The sequence below is a fragment of the Enhydra lutris genome, unplaced genomic scaffold, assembly GCF_002288905.1.
Source record: "Enhydra lutris kenyoni isolate GAN:26980312 unplaced genomic scaffold, ASM228890v2 scaffoldscaffold9, whole genome shotgun sequence".
Taxonomy (NCBI): domain Eukaryota; kingdom Metazoa; phylum Chordata; class Mammalia; order Carnivora; family Mustelidae; genus Enhydra; species Enhydra lutris.
Window position 1 is genome coordinate 37,040,701 of NW_019154093.1, and position 24,763 is coordinate 37,065,463.

Genomic DNA, 24,763 nt, shown 5'->3' on the forward strand with positions numbered 1-24,763 from the left:
TTTACATGCAATCACATGATTTACATGTTTGAAAGATTGATTCCTTTGCTTCTCTATTGAGAATGGAGTGTAGGAAACAAGAGCAATAGAAGGGGATTAGTATGAAGGATTAAGTAGCAATGCAGGTCATTTTTACTTGATAAGTAGCAGTGAAGCTGGTAGGAACAGATTTGATTTGGGATATATTTTGACAGTACAACCAACAGTATATAGGGACAGATTGCATTTAAAGTGTGAGAAAAAGAGAGGAGTGTAAGAAGATTCCTAAGTGTTAAGGGCTGGTTACCTGGTTAAATAGTGGTTCCACTTAATGAAATGGATAAGACAACTGTGGAGGCAGCATATGGAGTTTTGTTGGGACATATTAAATTTCAGATACTGGTGAGACATCTAAGTGGAAATATCAACTAGGCATTTGGATGTACTAGAGGCAGTACACTAAGAAAAGGCTCACACGTTTCAAAATTATTATTAAATGAAGACCAATCAAAAAATAATGATGATTCAGTAACACATGTAAAAAGTCCAGTAATTCAGTATAATTTATTTTAGCAACATTAGTCAACAAACATCATGAATTTGTTCAAAAGAAAAAAATCCTTAGGGTGAAGGTAAAATCTCTGTTCAGGTCCACTAGCCAAGAAGTGGGGGAAGCCCTTTGTGATGCTGCCAAACCTGTCTGAGATCCCTGTTGAGTCCTCGAAAACATCTGAGCATGGCTTTCAGCCAACCTTTGGCTGCACTTTTAATGGCATATGGGCTGAAGGTATAATGACCAGCATGAGATAAAACAAGAGACGTTAATAATGCTATTTAAACAAAACTGAGAGAGATTTTATAAAGTGGAGGCAACAAGCCATACTTCTAGACTACATGCTTTTTTCAATAGAAACTAGTTTAGAATTTGGAAAATGAAAAGACAAGGAGATAAAGCTAAACAGAGAGCCATAAACTTCAGTTAAAATATGAAAAGTATTGGGGTGCCTGGGTTGCTCAGTAGGTTAAAACCTCTGCCTTTAGCTCAGGTCATGATCCCAGGGTTCTGGGATTGAGCCCCGAATGGGGCTTTCTGTTCAGCAGGGAGCCTGCCTCCCCCTCTCTCTCTGCTTGCCTTTCTGCCTACTTGTGATTTCTTTCTCTCAAATAAATAAATAAAATCTTTTAAAAATATATGGAAAATGTTAAAGTACTGGGAAGAACTTAGAATCTATTGTATGTAGAACAATAAATGAACTTGGGAAGGAACATCATGTTCAGGCTGCCCTTGAAAACTTGACTGGTAACCACTCATAGGAAAAGTTGTCCACCTGCTTGCTTTCCTATTTATATGCCATGCTTCACATGCTTCCAGAACTATCTTCCAGGAGCATAACTCATATTTTATTTCTCTTATTTCTCAAAAACTTAGTTAAGATTCTCCATTATCTGATATCAAACTGGTTTTCACACCACGCATTCCACTCACTGTATCTCATTGTGTATTTTTCTCTCTTGTCATTCTCTCATGTTCTGCTTTAACCTTTGAAAAACATTTTCCTATAGAATTTTTCTCATCCTTTAAGATCCAGGTTAAAAACTTGCTCTTCTGAGAAGCTTTCCTTGATCATCTAAGCATAGGGAGGTTTTGCTTCCTCTGTTTCTTTTCTTTAGTGAAGCTTGACTTCACGAGCATAATACTACAGTTGTTATAAAGTTGTTAATTTTCCCAGTGAGACTGTGAACACCACGAGGCCAAACACCATGTTTCATTCCTTATATTGGTATTTCTTCAGCCTTTAGCAAGTGCCATGGTCACTATCTTCAAGACAGATTTGAAATCACGAATTTTAAAATGTTTTACCAGTGCCTGAGAGGATTTAATTAATCTTAGTTCTTGATATTAATATTAGTAATTTTAACATAATTAAAAACCATAGGAGCTGAGTTTTTTTTTTTCCTAATTCCAATTTTTTCCATTTATCTACCTATGGATTGAAGTAGAATCCAGAAGTTTGGGATAAGGCTTAATCATAGGTCTTTCCCATTATGTAGCATACTAAACAATGAGGAGAGTATAGGTATGTAGCTATGGTCCTGGGAATTTGTAAGGAAGCTTCTATTTCTTTCTCTTTGTTCTGCTGTCAGGTTGCAAGTTCTGAAAGTTTCAGGTTTGAATATGGGGTAATTTTCAAGGTGCAGTGTACCAGATAACCTAACTAATGACCATTTATAAAGTTCTTGATGGAATTCTGTGGAAAGATGCTATGAAAGAACAGATGATTTTTTTTTATGGCTTCACTTAATTTCATTTAATTTATAGTTATTCATTTCAAAGTTAACAGGCTTTATCTTTATTGTTACTCTCTGTGTTCAGCTTTATTAAAACAAGCTATTCTCCAGGAAGAAATTATTTTAGATTTTAGAACCCCATGTCACATAGAAATATAACAAAATAAATCCTTGGTAAAATAAAATCTTTAGTTTTTCCAAAAATAAATTATCAGTCTTTTCATTTTTATTGGTATTTCTGGAATGATTAACCACTTTGGAACATTTGAACTTGCTGGAATTTAATATATTCATCAAGAAACTAGACAGTAGATGGTGTTTTTAAGACAGACTTGGCCATTTTTCATTCTGTTTCTGTATATCATTGACATCATAAACTACTGGCTACAGGTTTACCCCTTATTGTGAAGGCAGCTTAGCTCCTAAAAAAGCTGTCTAAGAAGAATATTTTTGTTTAGTGAAAAAAGGAAGAAGAAAATTACAGAAGAATTAATTACAATGCAAAATCTCCAGTTATTACTATGGAGAACATTGATTGTCACAGGCTAAATTGTGTCCTCCCCAAATCATTCATGTTGAAGTCCTAGCTCCCACCATCTCAGTGTGTGACTGAATTTGAAGATAGGGCCTTTTAAGAGGTGTTTAAATTAAAATGATTCAATCTGACTGATGTAATTATAGAAGGATTTTGGACACACAAGGAGACACCAGATAAACAAGATGAGGGAGGGCTCCTTTTTTCTAGAGCTCCCCATGACTGGATGTTTACATTTGTCTAATTCTGGGGTGCAGATTTAAAAATCTCAGTCAACCCCAACACAAGCCAGCTAATTAAGCTGACTTTTGGTTTCTTTTTTTTTTTTTTTAACATTTTATTAATTTATTTATTTGAGAGAAAGACAGAGAGAGAGCAAGCGAGAGCACAGGAGCAGGGGGAGGGAGAAGCAGACTCCCCAGGGAGCAGGGAGCCTAATGTGGGGCTCGATCTCAGGACATGGTGGTCTGACCTGAGCCAAAGGCAGACGCCCAGCCAACTGAGCCACCCAGCCGCCCCTGACTTTTGGTTTCTAACCGATTTATTGCTTTGTTTATTCACTTTGATTCTATTTCAGGTGAATTGGAAAGGGATATAATTCATTTACATCTTTAAAACTCAACATATAAGAAGTTAAACATCAAGTTAGAGTAATCACAGATTCTGGATCTGTGCATGATAAATATTTTCTTAATAATTGATTATGAATAATTGATTATGGTCCAAAAGCTAGGTAAACCAGTGACTAGACTACTGATAGACACATTTTGACTCTATAATTGCAGATTACTTGTTGGTTGATAGGTTTTGTTTAACTTGCCACCTACAAATCACACTTCTAGTTTGTGCATAGTCTTAGTATTTTCATTTCCTACTATCCTCAGGCTTTTGGACATTTTATTAATTATAATCCATTTTTCAAGAAGATGAACAACAAGCTCAGAGGGAAAAAAAGGAGGAGCTAAATTATACAATGTTTGATTTTAGTAAAAAGGGAAGTCCTGGTTTAGCAGTGTTTTCAAGTGATCCAAGTTATAAAACTGATACTTATAATTAAAATTTATTGGGTATATATTCATACCATGTACATGTTACAGCAAAAATCTCAGTACTGCACATGCATTAACTCTTTTAATCCTTATGCCAACTTTAAGATGAAAAGAAAGTGTAATGTGGTTAATAGTACCTTGCCCAGGGTCACCCATCTGGCAGGAAGTGGAGCTGAGAATTCAACTTTGGCTTTCTGATTCCAAAGCTAATGTGTTCACCACAACAACTTGCTACTTGCCCTATTCTCTTAGCATTGAGAGCCACACAGAACCTTTCAATAATGGGAAGACGCAGAACCAGTTTGGGAGGTCATTGTTCAATTGGAGAAGATTAATTGTTGAACCAGTGACTTATTTCAATTTACATAGAAAATAATTGGAAGAGTTTGACACATAATTCAAACAGAACTTCTCTCATCTTTCTCCCCAACAAGTCCACCATAATCCTTTTTGGTGAAGTAAAATCGCAGTTCAGCCATTGGTATAATTGCTTTAAACAAATTGGTGACTTCTTTATCACATTTTTTATAGTTTTGGGGGAAAAAGAAGTCTAACTAATTTTGCCACAATGTAATCTTTTAGTGTTTCAAGTTTCTTAAGTAAACTAACCTCAAAAATAAACTCTACAAGTACACTATTTAGCAAAAGTATACCTACATATAAGAGCTAACCTAAAAGTTGCCTAGCACAAGTAAGTTATCAAAGGGTCTGTTTTGATTAATCTTTGTTTATAGAATAAAATTTCCCATTTGGTTCTTCTTTATTATAAATAAACTCCCTAAATATTAGCAGATTTCTTTAATTGCCACTGAAAGCATGTTCTACTCTATTAAAATCTAAATCTGGATCATATGAAAATAACAGTGTAAGTAAAGCGAATCTTATTTCGTGTGCTGGATGAGCTAAATATAGTTCTACAAAATATATATCTCTGCTGAGTTGATCACACACACACCAAAAATGACCTCAAACGAAACATGAAGATCCCCAAAAGCACATGCACAGAAATTTAATGAGTATTAATGATATTCTGAAAGAGATGCTAGACTTGTTAGTGGTGAGCAAGAATGCCTAGATCATGCTAATGTTAAAGCCTAACAGATTCCCTAAATGCCTTTCTTGTTGATGCGAGATTCCTGTTTCCATGGCAACCTGCAGTGAGTTAAGAAGAGTACTGTTAAACTGTACTGCAATTTTGCTTAGTCTCTCTGAAAGAAAAATGTCAGAAGAAACCATTTCTTTATCCATGGTGTAATCAGGCATCCTCTACCTCCACCCACAAGCTTCTGTTTTTTGCTCCTCAAGAAGAAATTAAAGACAGTAAATCAGCAATCTATTTAATGATCTACTGTGTTCTAGATGAGCTACAGACCCTTTACTGGATCCAAGAATCACATTTGCAGCACATTAGCCCTGGAAAATCTGTAGGAAGGGATCAAAACAGATAATGGTGCTAAATAATAAACAGCGAAAATAATGAGGAAAGCATCCATACCCTGATTTCTAGAGGCTGGTTTTAATTTTGTTAAAACAATTTCCTCTAGGGTAGTGCATTTCTGTCCTGGTTTTGAAGCTCTGGCATTCTTTGTATTTTGAAAAGAATGAAAATATAATGAATATTTCTGTTGTTCTGTAAGGAATCTAAATCAAAACTCTGACAAGGGATGTCTATCTGCATATTTGCTTCAGCTTTCCTAATTCATTCATTGTCCTACTCAAAGCTCAGAACCAAAAGATTTGTCTTGAGTGACAGAGACAGCATGTCCATTGGCAAGTATCCCAGATCATTCAAGGGGAAAAATGTAACTGAAAATCAAAGATCCTCATACAGGGCATCTTTTATATGAAATGGTATGATAGGAACATACAGTTAATTTTTAAAATCACATTTCTTTTGATATATCATAGAACATTTGTAGCTAACATTTATTGCACACCAACTGTGTTCTAAGCATTATGCTTTCATACATCATCTTATTGATTGTCATAAAAGTTCTAAAGGCAGGAACTATGAATATTATCTTCAGTTTTATAAATGAGAAAATTACCTAGTAAATTACCTAAGGTCACACTTATCCTAGGAAAAATTTTAACGTAATTGAGGTAGACTTTGAGGCTGTCTACCTCCCTTTTAAGCAGTCTTCTACTATTAAAAATATAATAATAATAATAATAATAATAGAATATTTATCTATCCTGATCTAGATCTAGATTGATAGACCAGTAAATACATCAATACTAATGTCTGCAATAGTTATGCCAACAATATAACTGAGTAAAGCAAACTGGTTGGAGTGGAGAGAATTGGTGGGGATTGTAACCTATTGGGAGCTTAGGTACCTCTAACAGAGGCAACTGTTGCTCAGCTCCCACTAGTGTTTGTCCCATGGAAATATAGGCTTCGTGTGACCAGACTTTCTTACTTTTCAAAACAACCTACTAATTCCAATTTTCATGTGAAGTCTATGCATTTTTAAATGTGGGTACAAAAAAGAAGTGTGAGAACCAAGAAACAAAGATCTGCCCGAGGCTTTCTTATTTTGCTTCTCTTTTTTTAGGAATTAATCATTCTTTTCTCCAAAAACTGAAATAATTTCAAAAAAGAACCCCATCTCCCTCCAAAAGCAATACCGAGGACAAAATATAACAAAGGAATAGGAGTGGTAGAATTTTGGGTCAGATGTGAGTGGTAGGATTTCTGATAAATAAAGTGAAAAGAACCGTTGTATAAATAGCATTTGAACATAATGCCCAGTTCTGATTTTAATTTTACATACTGAACTTCTTATAAAAATGTAATGCTTTCATTTTTTTCCTTAATGTTGTATTTTTTATACCGAAGTAGAACAGAATTTTATTTACTCCTTAATTCAGTAAAATAGCATTTAAAAAAACATATAATTTTCTTCTGTGTGATGATACAAAGTGACAAGTTTAATTTCATTCATTTGAATGATGGTAATAAACACCCAACAGAAATGAGTAATTTAGATTTTGAAAGCTCCTGCTATTGTAGTCACCCAAGGTATCAAGAATAAAGAAATCTTTAAGACATACACCTCCCACAGCAATGGACCCTTTCAGACAGCAAGAATGAAGTTTACACTGGAAAATGTTTGATATTGATTGTCTTAATACACTTTCTTTTGATGACAGAAGGTCAAATTACATGATTATATATAGAACTACATTTTTATATACAGCAAAAAAGAATCTTTTTGTTTCAGCTTAACTGTCTCATTAAAGGAACAATAAAATTTGGATATGTTTGCTCAAAATGTCCTAGTGATTTTTCTCAGGCAGTGTTAATATCACATTAAGTATCAATAAATCATTTTGTTGGAATAGTGATATTAGACCATTTCCTCATAATTTACCATAGTCATTAACTAACCAAATAAAAGATCCAAAGTTACATGAAAGTGAGCGTGATCATAAAAATAAATGTGAGTGCTCACAGTGGTCCAGCAACACACGTAATAATTTATGAATATGGCCCCTACAGTGATATTTCAGGAATTTTTTTTTCTCATTTTACAAAGCTGTGAGAACAATAAAGCAATCAAGCTCAACCAGCATTCTGGCATTAACAGCAGCCAATCTGATCTAATGAATTTTGAAATGGAAGTGCATATGGATAGAAGTAAAAATTTGTTTTTTTGGAATCTGAATTTTAGGCCAGGCAGGGAATCAGAGCAAATGCTTGAATTTCCATTTTCCTTCAATTTCACACTGTATTTCCCATTATCCACTATTTCTCAATAATGATGTTGTTATTAGGCAATAATATGCTTAGTTTTTACTATATACTGGGCATGATGTTGTTTAAATATATTTCTCATTTAATGCATACAACAACTCTGAGATAGGGGCTGTTATCTTTATTTTACAGAGTAGGAGATTGAACCAAAGAGGTTAAGTAACTCATCTAATCATAACTGGTAAAGACCAGAGCAAAGATATGAAAGCCTCTTTTTTTATTCTAATGCCCTCACAACTCTGATGCTATAATGCTGCTGTTTCACTACTATTAATGGTACTGTGAATCCAGGACACAAGTGAATTTCTCTGGGTGGCAAAATGCAGAGAGCTGACTAAGCTGAGCAAGCCACTTGGGGTATTTGTAAAATAAGAATAGTGCCTTTGCACTATCAACTCCATGGGATTATTGTGAAGAGGAAATGAGGAAATGTATGTGAAAATAATCTGAGCAATAGTGACTGCTGTAAAATATAAAGTAATGTTAATATGATACCATTGGTGAATCCAGTCAATTAACTGTAGGAATATTTATTTTTTACAGGGCAATCAATAACATTTATTTTCTGGAGCACTTGTGTGGCTCAGTTGATTAAGTGTCCGACTCTTGATCTGGGCTCAGGTCATGATCTCAGGGTCATGAGATCAAGCCCTGTGTGGGGACTCTGCGCCCAGTGGTGAATCTACTTGAGATTCTCTCTCTACCTCTTGTTCTGCCCCTCCCCCCCCACACTCGCTCTCTGTCTAAAATAAATAAATCTTTAAAAAAAATATTTATTTTCGCTTACTTTTGATTTGACCCAATCCAGAGAACAACTGAACAGCTAGGCAGATAGAAATGAAAATAGGAGCATGGCTTGGAGGATATGGCATAGACATGTGGTAACAATGGAATTTCTAATCTTTCTACATCCTACTCTAGACCTTTGAATAGACAAACAGAGAAACTAGAGTTTGCAGAAAATTCCCTTACTCTTCACCAGCAACTTCCTGGCCTGGAAAGAGAGGGGATCCACCAAGTTTAGGATTTTTGATTAGGTGAGCTCTATTAGGTATATGCTCTTTCCTACCAACTTCTTGGTTTGATTAGGTAAGCTCCACCAGATAAATGCTCTTTCCTACCAACTTCTGCTGGGAAAAATAAGGGAGAGGGCTAAAACCTGCAAGATTTAGTGATATTCTCTACTAATGCAAATCAGGGAAGTAGGTGAGAACCATCTTCAAATAGTGACTTAAATGCTAATTGCTACAATTGTTGTGGGATCATAGACCACTATTTCAAGCTAAATAAAAATAAGCAATATACATTAAGTCTGACTAAAGCAATTATGAGATCATTATGTTTAGAACTGTAAAAGTATTCTGCTTAACACAAAATGTTCAGGTTGTATTACATTGTTCAGTTTCCCCTAATGTCTTTATCAACTACAAATGTTGGACTTTATTGTGTATCTTTAGTGTACATTCCTTTTAATATTTTTTCCTTCTCCATAAATGAAATTAAAGAGTATGTGACAAATTAGAAAAAATGGAAGCCTAACTTTGTTGATGAAGGATAGCAGAATATGCTACCTCAAAATAAGCCACTTCAGCATAAGGATTATTTTGAGATAAAATCAATTGAAAGAAGCAGATGCAAGGAAAGTTCTCTGCCCCCCTCCTATTTGCCTAAAGGTAGGGCAAAAATTGTAGAGATGTCCCTCCCCCTCCCACCACCAAAAAGGACAAAAGTTAATCATTGGAAACAACTCTAAACCCTTATCAGCCCAGAGAAGGCACCAAAGGAATTAGCATAACTAATTTTGGTAAAACTAGCTTTTATCTACCACTGGTCTGCCCATATATTTGTCTTTCCATCTTTGCTGCCCCGGAAGCTACAAGTCCTCCTTTGTCTTGTCACTTCTCTAAAATGTATTATCATTTTGTTAAGATGTTATATAAAGCTTAAGTTCTAACCACCCCTGTGAGTTACTCATCTCAGTGCTTCCGTATGTATGTATGCGATACACATGCTAACAAACTTCTGGGTTTCCTTTTTCTCTTTACAATATGTCTTTTGTTATTCTAATTTATAGGACCCCAATCAATGAACCTAAGATGAGTAGAAGGGGAAAATATTTTTTCCCTTCTCTACACTGAGAACCACTTAGAAATTTTTGACTGAAAATATCCCAGAACTGTGGCCACTCTGAAATTGGTTCCATCCTTTCTTTATAGTCTCACTGTCTCAAACTGCTTTCCCACATGCACACACTAACACACAATTTATGCCCCAAACACATTACACTTCCTACTCATGCAAGAACTCCAAGCTCTTTTTTGCATCCAAACTTTTGTATTTCTAATTTCCACTGCCCAACAGGATGTAATGTTTCTTTGTTGAACAACAAAAGTATGCTCATTTTTCAATATCGAGCCCAAGTGTCCCTGCTTAAACAAAGATTTCCAAAACTCCTAGGCACAGTGATGCCCTGTGCTCCTCAATTACTTTGTTCCTGTCTCTATTATGGCATTTTCCATGTCCTATGTGTAGCAGGATTTCCTGTGAGTCCAAATGAAGTCAGGCTGTCCACATTATTAGTGGGCTGGTGGCGACAGTTTGCACAGTTATTTTGCATAAGGTTTTTTATAATTTTTGGTTAAAGGACAGGGAAGATTTTGTTTTGTTTGTGTTTTATCTGTTTGCTTCAAAATCTTGAGAGATAGAAATAAAAATAGGAAAACAACAGAACATATGTCCCTGCCTAATCCTTTGAACAAGTTGTTGGCTTTTTTAGAAAGAGGAGAATTACACCTGAGACTCTGTGAGAACTTGTGTCCCCTGGGCTCTACTACAGAACACACTATTAACTAAATGTAACTCAAAATTAGATCAAGGGAAGTATCCTTACACTGTGATATAGGGGAGAAGAGTGGCTTGGGCCACCATCAACAATGACCATACTGAAGTTGCCATAAGCCATTTTATGAGAACAGGACATTGTCTTTCCTCCCCTCCTGGGGCTCTTCTAATCAGTGTGTCTAATATAAAGTCTCTGAGCTGATGGGTCAGTTCATATACCAGAGGAAGCACCTACTAGGTACTTCTAGAAATCCTTGGGGATATTTTGCAAGAGTCAGGATGGTCCTGAGTAAACAGGTAGGAGAAAGAGTAAGACTGAGAGTCTTTGGGACACTGAGTTACATATTCTCCAGAGCATTAAAAGACCTAGAATGCAACTGGGTAGCTTTTACTGTCAATACAATTGCCATTCTAATTGTTTCTTTGGAAGCCTATATAATCCTGTAGGCTGTGCTTCTGATTAGGAATGATGTCTCAGTAATCAAATTGAATGCACCTCACCCAACATGCAATGTTTTAATTAATTTAATTAATTTAATTAATTTAATTAATGCATTGTCTTAATGAAAAAAATGAATGGATATAAATTAAATCAAAGAACACATCTAATTGTTGCTTTGATTTAATTCACAAGTTTAATTCACAACCACATATTTTTCTTTCTGTATCAAAATTCTTGTAAAGTTACCTAGAATCAAGGAACAGCAAAGGGAAACCAAGAAAACTGTTAGATTTTAACATCTTCCCAAGGGAAAACAACCCAATGTAACTACATTTGTATTTTGTAGGCCATATAAGTGTTCTCCATTATTAAAGGTGCTCTGTCCCTACAATAAGAGTATTATAGTGGTTAAAAGTACAGCTTTAGAGTCTGATAGCCTAGATTGAATCTTTGGTCTGTCAGTCTGAGGTTTGTGTCCTTGGCTTATAACTTGTGATTTCTGTTTCAATTCTATCATTAATTTAATGGTAAAAATAATAATACCTACCTTGTCAGATTGTAGTGAATATTAAATAGATATCATTAAAGTGTTGATAATGAGTCCTGGCACATGGTAAGCATTCATCAAATGTTAACCAGAGTTTATATTTATTTACTGAACTCTATGTCACTTAGGACGGTCTTGGCTTGGCCAAAAAGTTATTAATTCCAGCCACTTATTCAGGCTTGAATTTCTTATACTTTAGTTTCATTTTTGTAATACTGAGATTAGGACTGTATGGACATACTGAATATCAGCAATAGCATGTGTTAAATTTTTTGTTAGGATGATGTTTCAAAATACCTACCGTGTATTACATCTGCATTCCTTGCCTTGTAAAAAAAAAAATGTCAAATACTTTCTCAAACTTTATCTTCAGCCTTTTCTTTTCCCTTCCATTTTAACACTACCCCTACTGCTTATGGTTATTGACCTCCTATGGAGATTCTGGTTTCCTGGTGATGCATGTACTCACACAGTTGCAAGCTCATAAATTGACCGATCGGTAGGTGAGAACAACTCATTCCAATCTGACCATTACTCTGTTCCAGGGAGTTGCAATTAGAACTCTAACAATGGCTATATGAGAGAACTCCTAGGGAAGAGGTTACAAAGCAGGGGCACAGAGATATTTAGGAAACACATGAAGTCATAATTAAAAATGAGAATTTGTGCCTTAGAAAATGGATATTAAATTGGGAGAATAGTTTCTGCTAACTGGCAATATGCCCATTTCTTCTGCAGGTAGCATGGAATGCTATTATTTCTCTAATGGATCATGCTTTAGTAATTGCAGTGTCAGTCCATTTAAAACACCTCACTATGAATCAGACTGAGGTGGCCATGAACTCGGCAGAAGTTATTGCATTCTGAAAATGTCAGGCACAATAATCACATGCTTTGTAGAGGATTAGGGAGTTGTGAAATCTAGATTTATATGGAAGCAAAATGAGTGAGCTTAGTTTTGCAAGTGAAATTGCTGTGTTTATTGGTCACTTTTGTGTTCTGCTTTTTCTTCTCAGAGCACGAATGCTAAGAGTAGAAGCCAAATTTCTTATTTTGGCAGAAGTCATCCTCATTTGCCATATTACTGAGACTGTAATTTATCTTCATCAGGCTATATTTACAATTATTATCAGTCACAGGATATAGCAGATTCTCATAATTATTGGTTTTATGGTGAGACCATGTTGAAAGGGGCCCTAAAGAAGGTTGAGAACATTTATTTGGAAAGAGATTTTTGCCTTTTGCTGCATGACTGGTTTTCTTTCTGTCTGATTTCTGATCATATCAATTCAATGTTTTCAAGGCTATAGTGGTTTGTTATTTCCCTTAGAATAGAGTTGTAAGATAAAATACAGAACATTTAGTGAAATTTGAATTTCAGATAAATAATGAATAATTTTTAGTCAAAGTATACCCCATATATTGCAAATGTAACGTGGAATATATTTGTACTAAAAATTATTTGCTTTTTTAAATCTGAAATTTAAATTAAACTGGAGTCTTATATTTTTATTTGCTTAATCTGGCAAACCTATTTTAGGACAAATATCTCAACTCCATATTCAAGCTCTAAACAAGCTCTCCTGTATACAGATCTGTTCATCTTTTGCTTTTTTTTTCTCCAGTCATATTGGGTTTAAATATATGATTTGTTAAATCATTAAATATATGATTTGCTCTCTCAGTGCCATGCCTTTGCACAGCTATTCCCTTTGGCCTAGAAAACCTGTGTTCCCACCACCATCAATATTATTTCTTTGCCTATCCCAGCAACTTATATTTGTTCAAATCTTTGAAAGGTTCACCTGGAAAGCCAATATGCACAGTCTTACTCTTGCTAGGGTTATGGTGGAGGCAATAAATAAAAACCATGCCTTGGTCTCTTAAGTTCGTAGCCAATGAGAAATAAGATGTAGGAAAAAAAAATTGAGAGAAAGAAAAATTGACTTAAGAATATGATTATACATTTACAGCCAGATGGACTTCTACAACTCTCCCTGAATTGGACTTAGTCCTCCAAGTTGTAGGCATTATGAAGAGCAGGCTAGCGTGTCACTCCCAAAGGAGAGAGAAACAGGAATGAGCTGAGTTCCTTCTCCAAAACTGATGAGTCAAACTAGTGGCTGAGGGAAAGAGGAAAGTTTTGGGAAATCTGGATTTTAGAGTTTTCCTATTTTTTTAGAGGATGACTATTTTTTTTAACTTTTTATTTATATTCCAGTTAATTAACATACAGTGTAATATTAGTTTCAGTTGTACAATATAGTGATTCAACACTTCCATACCACACCTGATGCTCATCACAAGTATACTCCTTTTTTAAAATCTTTTTAAATTTTTTTTTAATGTTTCAAATTTTTACTTAAATTCTGGTTAGTTAACATACAGTGTAATATTAGTTTCAGGAGTAGACTTTAGTGATTCATCACTTACATATAACACCCAGTGCTCATTGCAACAAGTGCCCTCCTTAATACCCATCACCTATTTAACCTAACCCCTTCTCCCACCTCCCCTCCAGTGACCCTGTTTGTTCTGTGTAGTTAATAGTCTGTTTCTTGTTTTGCCCCTCTCTCTCTCTCACTATTTCCCTTTGCTTGTTTTGTTTTTTATATTCCACATATGAGAGAAATTATATGGTATTTGTCTTTCTCTGACAACTTATTTCTCTTAGCATAATATTCTCTAGCTCCATCCATATCATCGCAAATGGCAAGATTTCATTCTTTTTTATGGCTGAGTAATATTCCATTGTATGTATATACTGCATCTTCTTTATCTGTTCATCAGTCAATGAACATTTGGACTCTTTTCATAATTTGGCTACTGTAGGTAATGCAGTAATAAACATCAGCCTGCATGTTTCCCTTTGAATTAGTATTTTTGTGTTCTTTGGGTAAATACCTAGCAATGCAATTGCTGGATTATAGGGTAGTTCTATTTTTAACTTTTTGAGGAAAATCCTGGTTTGCATTCCTGCCAACAGGACAAGAGGGTTTTCCTTTCTCCACATCCTTACCAATACCTATTCTTTCTTGTGCTGTTGATTTTAGCCATTCTGGTAGGTGTGAGATAGTGTCTCATTGTAGTTTTGATTTATATTTCCCTAATGATCAGTGATGTTGAGCATCTTTTCATGTGTCTATTGGCCATCAGTATGTCTTCTTTGGAAAAATGTCTATTCATGTCTTCTGTCCATTTTTTAATTGATTATTCATTTTTTGGGTGTTGAGTTATAGAAGTTCTTTATACATTTTGGATATAAACATTTATCAGATATGCCATTTACAAATACATTCTCTGGTTCTATAGGTCACCTTTTAGTTTTGTTGATTGTTTTCTTCGCTGAGCAGAAGCTTTTCATTTTGATAAAGTCCCAATGGTTTATTTTTTGCTTTTGTTTCTCTTGCCTCAGGAGACATATCTAGTAAGAAGTTGCTATGGCTATGTCAAAGAGGTTACTGCCTATGTTCTCCTCTAGGATTTTTATGGTTTTAGGTTTCACATTTAAGTCTTTAATCAATTTTTAGTTTAATTTAGTGTATGGTGTAAGAAAGTGATCCAGTTTCAGGCATTTACATGTTGCTGTCCAGTTTTCTGAACACCATTTGTTGAAGAGACTATCTTTTTCCCATTGGATATTCTCTTATGCTTTGTCAAAGATTAACTGACCATATAGTTGTGGGTTCATTTCTGGGTTTTCTATTATATAGAAAACAGAATAACATGCCTGTTAATTTGTATCAGTTATCTGAAGGCTACAGCCTGTGCAATTAAATTTTTATGAGAAAAACTCCCATAAACTTATTTGTAGCATCATGTTTGCCATTTGCAGGGAGGAAGGATCCACTTATGTACTATCTCAGCTCTTCAAGAACAGTATTTGAGACATCCCTGCCCCATTTCAAAGACATTAGAGCTAAGCACAAGTAGCAGTTTCAGTCACCAGATTTTATTAGACATACCTTTCTTCCCCAACTGGCATGTGCAACACCTCTTACTTCTGCTTTTCCCTTCATAATTCCTGGTGTCCAGGGCTGTGTTGTGTGTTTTGTTTAGGGACATACACTCCACCCTTCTCTTGTGAGTAAGCACTTTAGTCTTATGTAATAGTGGTTACTTCCACTGCTTCTTTTGATAAAAGTTTTTTGACACTTGAAACCTCCATATTCTCCCTATTTATTTATGCTGGAAAATCACGATGCTGTCTCCTGCATTGTAAATGCTATCAATGTTCCCAAAGCCTGAACCATGTGGGTCTAGTGAGCACCAAGATACCTGCCATCTGCTCCTTAATAACCTGCATTTTCCTGGCTCTCTTAGAGAAGTAACCCCAGAAGTAAAAATGCAGCTTTCTTTTTCCATTCTTTGTATTTTATCCTCCTTGTCGACTCAGGAATAATACAACTATCATGTTCTTTAATTCATTTTGATCTTTTCAAATTTTAATTTTCCATTGTTATTATTATGCATAGTCCCTGGTTATTATAATAGTTCATGTCACCATCCTCAGTAATCAAAGACAAAGACTCCAAATATCTAAGCTTACTAAAGCACTGCTAATTTTCAGTGCTTCTTCAATTTAAGTCAAAATCCTTCCTCTTTCTAACCAATGGAATAATTTGGTTCTTAAATGCCAGTTTTTTTGTTTTGTTTTGTTTTTAATTTTTTTAATTTATTTTCAGTGTAACAGTATTCATTGTTTTTGCACCACACCCAGTGCTCCATGCAATCTGTGCCCTCTCCAATACCCACTACCTGGTTCCCCCAACCTCCCACCCCCCACCCCTTCAAAACCCTCAAAAAACCTTGTTTTTCAGAGTCCATAGTCTCTCTTGGTTCACCTCCCCTTCCAATTTCCCTCAACTCCCTTCTCCTAACTCCCCTTGTCCTCCATGCTATTTGTTATGCTCCACAAATAAGTGAAACCATATGGTAATTGACTCTCTCTGCTTGACTTATTTCACTCAGCATAATCTCTTCCAGTCCCATCCATGTTGCTACAAAAGTTGGGTATTCATCCTTTCTGATGGAGGCATAATACTCCATGGTGTATATGGACCACATCTTCCTTATCCATTTGTCCGTTGACGGGCATCTTGGTTCTTTCCACAGTTTGGTGACCATGGCCATTGCTGCTATAAACATTGGGGTACAGATGGCCCTTCTTTTCACTACATCTGTATCTTTGGGGTAAATACCCAGTAGTGCAATGGCAGGGTCATAGGGAAGCTCTATTTTTAATTTCTTGAGGAATCTCCACAGTGTTCTCCAAAGTGGCTGCACCAACTTGCATTCCCACCAACAGTGTAAGAGGGTTCCCCTTTCTCCACATCCCCTCCAACACACGTTGTTTCCTGTCTTGCTAATTTTGGCCATTCTAGTGGTGTAAGGTGGTATCTCAATGTGGTTTTAATTTGAATCTCCCTGAGGGCTAGTGATGATGAACATTTTTTCATGTGTCTTAAATGCCAGTTTTTTGTATCCACTTCTAAGATAGTTGGAAAAGGCACCAAGATAATGGAGTATAAGGTACACTGATAAATAACATATTTATTTTTTCTTCTGAGTTTAGAATCTATTAAGTAATTAAGCTCTTGACAGATGGATGAATGTCAAAATACTAGCTCAGTTTTAGTTCCATAAAGGTGACTGGAGAATGTGGTTTAGCTCTGATGCTGAAGCCTGAGTTAAACCAACTCTTCACCATTTCTTGATTTGCTGATGCAAGGCAGAGCCCCTCTACTCAACTAGCTTCTTGGGGGAACTGAAGATTATTGTGCACAATCCCTTGAGGCTCTTCATTTAAAAGAGAAACCAGAGAGATTGAACATCCTGTTTCCTTCTTGCAACTCAACATTCACTCAGGCATTCCATCATTGGGAGAGGAGTGAGTGAGGGTGCAGAAAAAAGAAAATGAGAGGGGTGATGAATTAATGTCCCAATCTCAACTCTCCTCTCTAAGTCAGTGCTTCCCTTAATGAGTTTATAGCAACTTTCCTTTTCATTTTTCTGTCTTCTGATAGATAAGATCCTTGAGGGCAGGGGTTCTGTTTGCCTTGCTTGTCAATATATCCTTGGGAGCTGGCACGAAGGTGGCAATCAGTAGATATTTGCTGAATAAATAAATGTTTGTTTGGGCTCACTAGTGTGGAATTCTGAGGCAGCACATTGCTTGATAACCCTGATTGCAGCAACTGGCAATGGTATGACCTGGCGATCCAAATAGAGGCATTCCTTCTGCTCTCTTTCCATAGCACAGGAATAAATAGCAAGTTTCAGATATTCACCATGTCACTGTCCCTTGTGTGTCCTATTTCTGGCAGTGCAGAGTTATCATTGAATAGCCCCAGGGAACCATCAGTCATTTTTTTTTTCCTTCTCTTCCTATGCAGTGGCAGTAGGATAATATTCTAGGTATCTGTCCCCTGAGACTACTGAGTTGTTTCCAGAAACATCATCTCCTCATAGAATGCAAGGTTAACTAGGTATCCTCCATTAAGGACTTTGTGCAAAACATTTATTTCATTTTATTTTTCCCTAAGCCCTATTTTTAATGTAAACTTGTAACTCAAAAGCTTTCACAATAGTGACCACATGAGATAAAAACAAGTTTTCCAATAAGCATAAACATTTTTAAGAGAAATAGTATTGACCACAAAGCCTAACTCTGTTCAGATTTCATGTGTATGTGTTGGCATCAAAGACATATGAGAAGAAAATTGAATAATGAGGCTGCAGTAGTATAGAACTCCTCATATCCTTTGAAAGGACTGGAAGTGAACTCTTTAGTAGAAAAATTAAATAGAGAAAACATAAAATTAGATGGAGACCATTCACTTTATCCTGTCTAGCAGCTGGTATGATATGATTAAAGTTAAGTGAGGAATGGACTGTCCTGGATAAAATTACTGTCACTTATAAAAGAATTACCAGGTATACCAGACATTATGCTTTATGTATACTACACATGATTTTAATAATGCATATAACCTGCGAAGCAGGTACTATTATTCACATTGTCCAGATGAGGAAACTGAGGTTTAATGTGCCCAAGGTTACAAAGCTGGTATTATGTATCAGGATTAGAATACAGGTCTGTCTACCTCTGGAGGCCATGTTTATTACCAATAAGCAGTGATGCTTATTCAATGCGCACCAAAGGGGAAAAAAAGTACAGACCATGTGAGCTGGCTCTAGTTTAGGGTTTAGGTAAATAGTCAAAAGAAGTGTCCCCAAAAGTTTGTATGTTATGCTGGCCAGCTCACCTGGGAGGGGTAATTTCCACCAGAAATAATGAGTATGCAGCAGCTTAAAGTTTTCTCTGCCAAAGGAACAAGCATAGAGACAGAAAGCTATGCAAATATGTGAAGTAGAGTCTAATACTAAAGGGACTTGTCAGGGGTGGATGAAATGAGAGCCAAAAGTTCTAGGTGGAAATAATCCCAATGAAACTCTCCACCTCATAGCAGATGGGCTGTTCTGGGGGCTCCTGCTTAGAGGCACAGCCTGATCCTGTGTGCCTTCCTTGGTGATCAAATGGCTCTCTGACACCAGGGAGTGTTGAACAGGGTCAGCTGATTTGAGAAGCTGTTGAGTTTAAAATATAAACAATGTCTTTGAGGTCCCACCATAAGTCTTCTGCTAATGGTGTCATATACACAGTACCTAACAACAGCACATCTAATTTCCACAGAATAAAAGCTTTCCTTTTTTACTTATTTTTTTTTCTTTTTTGATATTTCTTAGCCCTTGGGGAAGTCTGAAGCACACAAAACCATGCCTGTGGTTTTTAAATACTTTTGCTGAGTTTCTCTTTTAAGCCTGAGTTACAATTTAGTTACTTACATAGTTGTAAAAGGCAGATTGAATTCAGATAAATGCCTTTGATAATGACATTACATAAGACCATAAACCAACCAGAGGGGCACCTGGGTGGCTCAGTTGGTTAAGTGTCTATCTTTGGCTCAGGTCATGATCTCAGGGTCCTGGGATAGAGCCTCACTTTGGGCTTCTTGCTCAGCAGGAAATCTGCTTGTCTCCCTCTCTGTCTGCCACTCCCCCTGTATGTGCACTCTCTGTCTGTCAAATAAATAAATAAAATCTTTAAATTAAAAAAAAAAAAAGACTCTAAATGACCAGGGATTTATCCAAAGGAGACATAGTGCTGGCAAAAGTTTGGATTTCTTTTATTTGATGAATGGCTTCTGAGAGGATTGCTGTGTGTGTGTGTGTGTGTGTGTGTGTGTGTGTGTGTGTGTGTGTGATCTTAATAGCATCAGAGTTAAGACAGGCATTAGTAGAGCCTTTGACCAAATTTAGAAATATTTTGTACAGTGTCTTGGAAAATGGTCATGTACCTTTTTAAATAATGAAAGCCTTGTTGGATGGGGAGATAACCAGTTTCTCTAACAGCCATTTTGTTTTGAGTTTGGTCTAATCACTATGAAGGTCTTTATGCTAATTAAAAATATGCCCATTATAATTTAGAGTAATGGAACTGAAAAAGACTTTAAAATCCATGTGGCAGAAACTCTCTTTTTATAATAAGTTCATTGATTCACTCTACAAAAAAATATTGACCATGTGCCTGATATTGTTTCTGATATTGGGGATACAACAATGAATCCCTAACATATGGAGTACACTCCTTTCAAATTGAGTTTCTCAAAGTCATACAATATTGAAGAGAAATGAAAGAAGACTTCCATTACCCTATACTATGTATGTTATCCCCTTTAGATTACATTCTTTTTCTTTATTCTTCAGCTATATTCTACTAGCTACCAAAACATTGTTTAAGGTCATCCATATTTTTCAAAAAAGTCTCCTGTAAGTCCCCAGGATTTTTTTTTTTAAAGATTTTATTTATTTGACAGAGAGAGATCACGAGTAGGCACAGAGAGAGAGAGAGAGTAGAGAGAGAGAGAGAGAGGAGGAAGCAGGCTCCCTGCCAAGCAGAGAGCCCGATGTGGGACTCGATCCCAGAACTCTGAGATCATGACCTGAGCTGAAGGCAGAGGCTTAACCCACTGAGCCACCCAGGCGCCCCCCAGGATTGTTTTTTTAAATAATTTTAATATTGTATGTTTTATGCTATATCTATTTACAAAAATTATCTTTTTCAGTAGACTATGAAGTCCTCAGATACCACAATTCATTCATGTTGAGAATTTCATATCTTTATGGGTGTTTTAATTGAATGAATTAGTGAATTACTGAATATTATTTTTTTCATATTCATTTTTTAAATATCTATTAAGTATCTATTATTTGCCAGTCATTATACTAGCTTCTGGAGATCAGTAGCAAAAAAAGACACAAAGCTTATATTCTGGTACTGAAAATGAGACAGTGAACAATAAATTTAGTAAGTAAATTAAACTTTAAATGGGAAAGTCATAAATTCCATGCAAAAAAAAATCAATAAAGGTTTTCGGGAATGTTGGGATAAAGAAGGCAATTTTAATTTTAATGAAATGCAGTCAAGCATGTCTCAGTGGAAAAATGACATTTGAGGAAGGACTTGAGGGAGATGAGGATATGAGCCATGTAGATACTTAGGGAATAACTTTCTAGCAGAGGGAGCAGCCACTGCAAAGATCCTCAGGAAAGACTGTGCCTAGTGAGTTCCAGGAGCAGTGAGGCTCTCAGTATGACTGGAGTAGTGGTAGAAGATAAAGGCAGAAGGGTAAGTGGGAACATGGAGTTTACCAGAGCTTCGTGATAATTATAAGGATATCAGCTCTTACTCTGAGAAACTGGGGAGCCATAGAAGCATTTTGAGAGGGGCATGATAGGCTTTGACTTAGAGTTTAACAGTTTTTTTCTGGATATTCTATTGAGAACAGTCTGAAGGATGGCATAGGGAGATGAAAAAGAGACCAATTAAGAGGCTGTTGTAATAATCTGGTACCAAAAAAATGCTGGTGTGAGATAGTAGAGAAGGCCCTATGAAGTGCTTGAATTTGTGATACATTGAAGGCAAAGTCAATAGTGTATGCTATATGGGAGGGCATGTGATAGACATCAAGAGTGATTTTAGGATTGGGGGCCTAGATAACTGAAAGAATAGGGTTGCCAGCTGCCTCCAACTACAATTTGGAATGTGATCAATGGAGCAGATATTGCAGGAGGATGAGGAAGCAGCAATTTTATTTTATTTTATTTTATTTTTTTTAAGATTTTATTTATTTATTTGAGAGAGAGACAGTGAGAGAGAGCATGAGCAAGGAGAAGGTCAGAGGGAGAAGCAGACTCCCCATGGAGCTGGGAGCCTGATGCGGGACTTGATCCCCGGACTCCGGGATCATGACCTGAGCCGAAGGCAGTCGTCCAACCAACTGAGCCACCCAGGCGTCCCGGCAATTTTAGACATGAGACTGAGATACTGATGGCATCCAAGTGGAGATATCATGTAGGCAATTGGATATAGAGGGAAAAACTTGATGGAAAGAGTGGTAAGGGAGAGATGATACTAATTGTTTGTGTTTGTGTGTGTGTGTATGTGTGTGCATATGCATGTGTATGTGTAGTATCAACATGCCGGTAACATTAAAAGCCACGAGACTAGATGAGATTACCAAGGGGCACAATCCAAGCTGGAAATAAAAGAGGGAATGAAGAAGAAAGTTTTGTGCTGGAAGAGAAGAAAGTGTGAAATAATTATTTAGGAGAATGAGGACAGTGAATAGAGAAAGGAAATACAGTATGATTTCCAAGAAGCATTAAGGGCACCTCTGAAGTTCATGATCATAAATGTAAAGTAAGACCAGTCAGTATGGTTTATGTTTCCCTCCAGCCATGTTCAGTTATATGGAGACAGGTAAAGTACAAATGGAAAGTTGGGTTTAACATTTTAGACAACATTAAATATACCCTGCATGAACTATAGCTATTTGGGAAAATATACTGATAACATCAGACTTTATTTAAGGAGAGAAGTCTGTATGTGTCAGGAATATTGGTTAGTCTTTTGGATGTACTTGGCTAGTCCAAGTGTATAGGTCAAACGGACATAATTAAATACACATAGAAAAAAGTACTCTGTGTAAAAAAATTTACAAAGTTTTCCTAACGGATAAAGCAGGGAATGAAGAGGGTGCTGTTAAAAGAACAGATCAGCAACATGGCAGGAATCCAAAGTCTGAGGAAGCACATCACTAAGAAGAAATTTCTGATGGCCAAGAGCTTTATGGACAAAAGTGACTAGTTTTTAATTATAACTTATTTTCAGTATGTTAGGATAATAAAATCCAGTCACTCTAAACACTCAATAGAGACTGCCATGCACACAAAATCTGAGTGAATGTGGGGAAAATCAGGCATCAGAGAAGACAAAGTGAGGCCAGAGGCAGAACTCAAGAGAAGCAAGAACTTGAGGTAAAAACTATTAAAGAAGACCTAAACCCACAGGAATGTACAGAAAATTAGAAGGACATTAGACATGACATAGAATTTGTGAGTTCAGATCAATTTTTTAAATTAAATTTTAAACAATAGCAATATATCAACTGATATTTCAGTTAAATAGTGATAATAGTTACCATTTTTTGAATGACTACTATGTGCCATACATACCTACAGATGTGCCTACTGTGAATAAAATGGGAAGAAATGTATTATTAAATTTTATAATACAAAACATCTGTACTTTTCATAGTTGATGTGTGTGATGCATTTGATATTATCTATCAATTATATGATAGTTATTAAATTGTGCCATGTCGGGGCACCTGGGTGGCTCAGTGGGTTGAAGCCTCTGCCTTCGGCTCAGGTCATGATCCCAGGGTCCTGGGATCCAGTCCCACACCGGGCTCTCTGCTCGGCAGGAAACCTGCTTCCTCCTCTCTCTCTGCCTGCCTCTCTGCCTACTTGTGATCTCTCTCTGTCAAATAAATAAGTAAAATCTTTAAAAAAAAAAAATTGCACCATGTCTTATGTTTGATATTATCTTAAAATTAAATGTGACAATGCTGTCTTTATATAAGAGGTGAAACTAAAATTCAGAAAGATTAATTAACTTCCCTAATTTTCCATTGATAACTGAGCCAAGGATTCAAAAGCTGTGTCTCTAGGACTCCAAACCTCTAATACCTCATGTAAATTCTAGTTTATTTTCCCACTGTTTGAGAAACAGCCCTTATTCAGCCTCGCAAGCTTAATTCCATTTGCATACCCAGGAATACATGTTCATGTCACAAAAGCAAAACATTTTCCCATAGCAACAGCTCATCAAACTAAAAAAAAAAAAAAAAAAAAAAAGATCTTGTCAGCGAGTATACAGAAAGCATCTTGGTAGTAGAGACAAAAACAAGTAATATAACTATCTGATTTATCAAAAGAAAGTAGACGGGTCACAAAGAATAAGATAATTTCTGAAGGATAGAAAGAAATTGTGTTTTCTTAGTTAAGTAGAGAAATGGAAAAAAAAAAAATCAACCAGAAGTAAGGCTGAATTTGAAACGCAAGAGTGAAACAATCTGTTGTGAAAAACAAAAGATTCAACCAAAGCAACTATTTCATGTAGTAGAAGGAGTATTTATAAAACCATCAGTCTACTATCACGTCATTCATCAGGTAACCCCAATATACCTTTCAAGAAGATATCCTTGTATGGATCTAAGCTATTTCAGCCAGCCTGTGAGTCCTATGTTTTCTCAAAATGCACTATGTATTTTGGGTCCTAGGCTTAAGAACTCATGGCCCAAGTCTGAAGTTGTGGCTGAAGAGGCCAGGAATCGACTAAAACTGGTATTAGATGTTGGGTGGGAGATGAAGAAGATAGGAAAAATAGTAAGTCACAAGATAGGGGGAATTCTGAACAGATATATGTATGTATATAGATGTGTGTGTGTGTGTGTGTGTGTGCGTTTGTGTGTGTAATAAATTCTAGCAGTCAGTCAGAGAAGGAAGTACCAAGTAATACAATTAGAGCCACAGGGGAAGAGTGTATTGGAAATATTGTGCCTAGGGAATAAGCAAAATTGTTAGTGAGATAAGGTCCTAAAATACAAAATTATAACAGTCATGAAATAAAGAGATTCATGTCAGAATAATGGCAAGTGATGCATAAAATTAACCAAGTTTTTTAAGTCATTTGCATACTGCTTTTTTTTTTTTGCTACTATAAGGTTTCTTTGTTATAGTGATCAATTCCAGAAACCATTGAGTACCTCTATGACTCTATGTCTTAGATGCTCTACTGTTAAAATTTTGATCTGTTAAATTCCTATCCATATTTCAGCAATTTTTGTCTAAAACAACTCAACACTTCAACGGCTTCCTCACAAATCACTGATGAGACTATCTGGACTTCTTA